This window comes from Clarias gariepinus, chromosome 16 (assembly GCF_024256425.1).
Source record: "Clarias gariepinus isolate MV-2021 ecotype Netherlands chromosome 16, CGAR_prim_01v2, whole genome shotgun sequence".
Taxonomy (NCBI): domain Eukaryota; kingdom Metazoa; phylum Chordata; class Actinopteri; order Siluriformes; family Clariidae; genus Clarias; species Clarias gariepinus.
Genome location: NC_071115.1, coordinates 26,730,403 through 26,736,167, shown reverse-complemented (window position 1 = coordinate 26,736,167; position 5,765 = coordinate 26,730,403). Strand labels below are relative to the sequence as shown.

General features: G+C 44.8%; 1 pseudogene; it reads left to right on the top strand.

The window, feature by feature from the left end:
- The first annotated feature begins 439 nt into the window (after positions 1-439).
- On the top strand, positions 440-3,253 carry LOC128544273 (uncharacterized; annotated as a pseudogene).
- The last annotated feature ends 2,512 nt before the right edge of the window (positions 3,254-5,765 follow it).

Genomic DNA, 5,765 nt, shown 5'->3' with positions numbered 1-5,765 from the left:
AAGCCTTCTGAAGTATACCCCCAGGGGAGCCCGAGAGGGGGGGAGAATGAGAGCCCCATCCGGACTGACCACACGGCATCGACATACGGCAATGGAAATTTGACTACGAATGCACAATGCATCTGCGGAAAAGTGTATAAGAACTCGCGTGGCCTTAAGATACATCTGGCCAGAATGAAGTGTGGGGACCAGAGGAGCACACTGCAATGCACAGGATCTAGTCCTGGTGAGACGCAGGAGGAGCCAGGCCAGGAAGCACCCCACAGTGCCCAGCCCCTCCGAGCAGTAGAGCCTCTGTACCCCTGCAGGTCATTCCATCAGAAGCAGATAAAGTGGCCTTCAGCCAACAGCCAGGCAGCATGGACACAGTTTGACACAGATGTGAGGCAGATCCTGGAAGCCATCGCTAAAGGGAGAAGTGGACAGGCGCCTCGAGACCATGACCTCCATCATAGTCAACTATGCAGTAGAGAGGTTTGGCCCCAGTGAGAGCAAGAACCCCAAGACTAAATATATATTGAACCGCCGGGCTACTCAAATCCACAAATTACGCCAAGAACTGCGGGGCCTCAAGAAGCAGTACAAAGTAGCAGGTGAAGAGGAGAAACAACCCCTCGTTGAGCTTCATAACATCCTGAGAAAGAAGCTCATGATGCTGCGGCGGGCAGAAGGACACCGAAGGTGAAGAAAGGAGAGAGCAAGGAAGCGTGCGGCGTTCATCTCCAACCCATTCACCTTTACCAAGAAGCTGCTTGGGGATAAACGGAGTGGCAACCTCATGTGCTCAGTGGCAGAGGCAGACACCTTTCTGTGCAACACCCTCAGCGACCGAAAGAGTGACCAAGACCTTGAACCTCAAAGGACCCTCATCAGCCCACAGGCACCAGCTGTGGAGTTTGTGATGAGGGAGCCCAGCTGGGCTGAAATACAGGAGGCGGTAAAGGGGGCCAGAACAGCGTCAGCCCCAGGCCCCAGCGGTGTCCATATACTGTGTACAAACGTTGTCCACAACTACTACGACATCTGTGGAAGCTGTTGAGGGTGATCTGGCGCAGGGGACAAGTGGCAGGCCAATAAAGATGTGCAGAGGGTGTGTGGATCCCAAAGGAAGAAGACTCAAAGGACATCAGTCAGTTTAGGACAATCTCGCTGCTAAGCGTCGAAGGCAAGATTTTCTTCAGCATCTTGTCACGACGTCTAACTGAGTTCCTTCTGAAGAACAGTTATATAGACACCTCTGTTCAGAAGGGTGGGATTCCTGGAGTGCCTGGATGCCTGGAACATACAGGAGTGGTTATACAACTCATCAGAGAGGCTCGTGAAAGGAGAGGAGACTTGACTGAACTGTGGCTGGACCTAGCCAATGCGTATGGCTCCATACCTCACAAGCTGGTTGAGGTTGCCCTCTTGCGACATCATGTTCCCACTAAAGTCAAAGACCTTATCCTGGACTATTACAGCTATTTTAGGCTAAGAGTCACTGCTGGGTCAGGCACATCGGACTGGCATCGACTTGAGAAGGGCATAATAACAGGCTGTACAATCTCAGTCATCCTTTTTGCACTCGCCATGAACATGATAGTCAAGTCAGCAGAGGTGGAGTGTAGGGGACCCCTGACAAAATCTGAAGTACGCCAGCCCCCTATAAGAGCGTTCATGGATGACCTAACTGTCACCACCACATCTGTCCCAGGCTGCAGATGGATTCTGCAAGGGCTGGAGAAGCTTATCACATGGGCAAGGATGAGCTTTAAGCCAGCAAAATCAAGATCTCTGGTGCTCAAGAAGGGGAAGGTGACAGACAGGTACCGCTTCTCGCTGGCTGGAACCACTATCCCGTCTATTACAAAACAGCCAGTCAAGAGCCTAGGGAAGCTCTTTGATAGCAGCCTCAAGGACACTGCATCCATTCAGAGAACCAGCAAGGAGCTGGTGGGCTGGTTGAGATGTGTTGACAGATCTGGCCTGCCAGGGAGATTCAAGGCTTGGATTTACCAGCATTCCATCCTGCCCCACATCCTGTGGCGGCTGCTAGTGTACGCCATACCCATGACGACTGTAGAGGCCATGGCGAGAAAGATCAGCAGTTACTTGCGAAGATGGCTTGGCCTACCCCGAAGCCTGAGCAGTGCTGCCCTGTATGGCAGTAGTAACACCCTGCAGCTTCCGTTCAGTGGACTCACTGAAGAGTTCATGGTGACTAGGACTCGGGAAGCCCTGCAGTACAGGGAATTCAGGGATGGAAATGTGGCATCGGCTGGCATCCAGGTGAAGACAGGCCGGAAATGGAGGGCCGATGAGGCTCTGGAAGTGGCCGGAGTCACGACTGAGGCTAATTGGCTATTTCCCATCAACCAAGGTGGACAAAGCCCAAGGTAAACAGCGGCAGCGCCTCATTCAGGAGGAAGTGAGGGCAGGTGTGGAGGAAGAACGAGCCAGCAGGATGGTGGGAATGGGGCAACAAGGATCATGGACTAAATGGGAGAATGTTCAACGGAAAATCACCTGGCCCAACATTTGGAGAGCAGACTCCCTCAACATCAGGTTCCTAGTCCAAGCTTTTTATGTCGTCCTACCAACTCCAGCCAACCTCCATGTCTGGGGCAAAGCAGAGACACCATCCAGCACCCAGTGTCCAGGACGGGGGTCCCTGGAACACCTCCTCAGCAGCTGCCCAAAAGCCCTTGGAGAGGGGCTTTATCGCTGGCGCCACGACCAGGTGCTAAAGGCGGTTGCTGAGAGCATAGCCAAGACCATTAACACCACCAAGGGCCACTGCAAGCCTAAGACCATCAGGTTTCACAGAGCTGGAGAGAAGCCCACCATTCCAGCAGGGGGCAGGTTAGGTCTCCTCACCACTGCCACGGACTGGCAGCTGGAAGTGGATCTGGGCAAACAGCTGAAGATTCCATCTACACGGCTCCAACCAGATATGATCATTGTTTCTGATTTCACCAAGCAGTTAATCATTCTGGAACTCACAGTTCCCTGAGAAGAACGCATTGAGGAGGCTAATGAGAGGAAGCGTGCTAAGTACCAGGAGCTAGTGTAGGAGAGCAGGAGCCAAGGCTGGAAGACCTACTGTGAACCCCTGGAGGTGGGATGCCGAGGATTTGCAGGGCGGTCCCTCTGCAAAGTGCTCACCATTCTAGGCCTCACTAGTGAGGCAAAGAGGAAAGCCATTAGGTCTGCAACTGAAGCCGCAGAAAGAGCCACAAGATGGCTTTGGATTAGGGGGGCGATCCATGGATAAATGCTGCTGGGACACAGGTCGGAGTCTGATCAACTCTGGTTGGGTCGCCTGGGTGAGGGTGTCTGATGTTGAAAGACCCGAAACACCCAGTGACCCCAGGTTACATCACTGATGATTTGTCCAAGCGCATCAGCAAGATGTATCTTTCACCTTTATCCAGTCTAACGCTTTTTCTCTTATTCCATATTTTAACAATTTCTTCACTAATAAATCATAATCAATTGTATCAAATGATTTCTTTAAATTTAAAAATACTCCCACTGTATATTTTTTGTTTTCTACTGCAGTTGAGGTATCTTCATCTATTTTCATTACTGCCATTAAAGTCGACCTCTTTGTCCTAAATCCGAATTGATATTCACTCAGTAAATTATGTTTTTCTACAAATTAGTCAAGCCTCTGAACAAATACTTTCTCTAAAATTTTTGAAAACTGCGGCAGAAGAGCAATTGGTCTGTAATTAGAGAAGGAATACTAATCTTCTCCTTTAAAAATCGGAATAACTTTTGCCGTTTTCATTTTGCTAGGAAAGATACCTGTTAAGAAAGACAACAATTAGATTACAAATGTAAGCAAAAGGTTTTTGCTGTATTCACAATTATATTTTTTAATAATGACATGTGTAGATCATCACAATCGGTTGAATATTTACTTTTGCAATTATTAACTGTTAGAAGTATTTCTTTTTCATCTACAGCCTGAATAAACATTGTATACTTATTACATGAGTTTTTTTACTTCATTCACTGATCCATGTTCATAATTTTTTTCTGCTAATTTACATCCAACATTTACAAAATACTTATTAAATTCATTGACAATATATTCCCCTTTATTTATACTTTAATTATAATAATTTACAAAATGATTTGGGTAATCAAAACTAATAGTATTATTTTTAAGCATACCATTGAGTACCTTCCATGTTGCTTTTACATTGTTTTTATGGATATTCAATAACCTATTGTAATAGTCCTTTTTACTGAATCTTATTATATTTTGTAGTTTATTTTTCTACTGTAAGTCTTATAATCAATTTCTGCTTGTTTTGATCTAGTTGTTAGAAATTTCGTGAATAGGACATTTTTCTTTTTACATGCCTTCTCTATTCCTTTAGAAATTCATGGTTTATATACATTTTTTTGCTTTATTATAATCCTTTTAGATAAACAATGTTTATTAATTTGCTCATTTAATATATGCAAAAACATTTCATACGCCTTACTGGGGTTGCTATATGCATAAACCTCATCCCAATTTAGTATTTTTAAATCTACATTAAGAGCATCTATTGCCTCTTGTGTTCTATTGCGGATAATTTTATAACTATTAGTCCTTTTTTGAGTGGGGGGGGGGATTTTTCAATAAATCATAAAAAAAAATCACAAAAACTGGAAGATGGTCTGTGATATCAGCAACCCTCCTAGTCTTTTTCCGTATATTTCATTAGTATATACAGTGGTGTGAAAAACTATTTGCCCCCTTCCTGATTTCTTATTATTTTGCATGACAGTAGAATTCATGGTTCCATCTATCACAGCAAGCCTTCCAGGTCCTGAAGCAGCAAAACAACCCCAGACCATCACACTACCACCATATTTTACTGTTGGTATGATGTTCTTTTTCTGAAATGCTATTATAAAAATATATTTATTTTTATTTGTTACTTTTACGCCAGATGTAACGGGACACGCACCTTCCAAAAAGTTCAACTTTTGTCTCGTCGGTCCACAAGGTATTTTCCCAAAAGTCATGGCAATCATTGAGATCAATGTTCTTTTTGCTTAAAAGTGGTTTGCGCCTTGGAAATCTGCCATGCAGGCCGTTTTTGCCCAGTCTCTTTCTTATGGTGGAGTTGTGAACACTGACCTTAAGATTTCTTTAGATGTTGTCCTGGGGCCTTTTGTGGCCTCTCGGATGAGTTGTCTCTGCGCTCTTGGGGTAATTTTGGTCGGCCGGCCACTCCTGGGAAGGTTCACCACTGTTACATGTTTTTGCCATTTGTGGATAATGGCTCTCACTGTGGTTCGCTGGAGTCCCAAAGCTTTAGAAATGACTTTATAACCTTTACCAGACTGATAGATCTTAATTACTTTTGTTCTTATTTGTTCCTGAATTTCTTTGTATCTTGGCATGATGTCTAGCTTTTGAGGTGCTTTTGGTCTACTTCTCTGTGTCAGGTAGCTCCTATTTAAGTGATTTCTTGATTGAAACAGGTGTGGCAGTAATCAGGCCTGGGGGTGACTACAGAAATTGAACTCAGGTGTGATAAACCACAGTTAAGTTATTTTTTAACAAGGGGGGCAATCACTTTTTTACACAGGGCCATGTAGATTTGGAGTTTTTTTTCTCCTTTAATAACGTAAACCTTCATTTAAAAACTGCATTTTGTGTTCAATTATGTTATCTTTGACTAATAGTTAACGGTTTTTGATGAGCAGAAACATTTAAGTGTGACAAACATGCAAAAGAATAAGAAATCAGGAAGGGGGCAAATAGTTTTTCACACCAC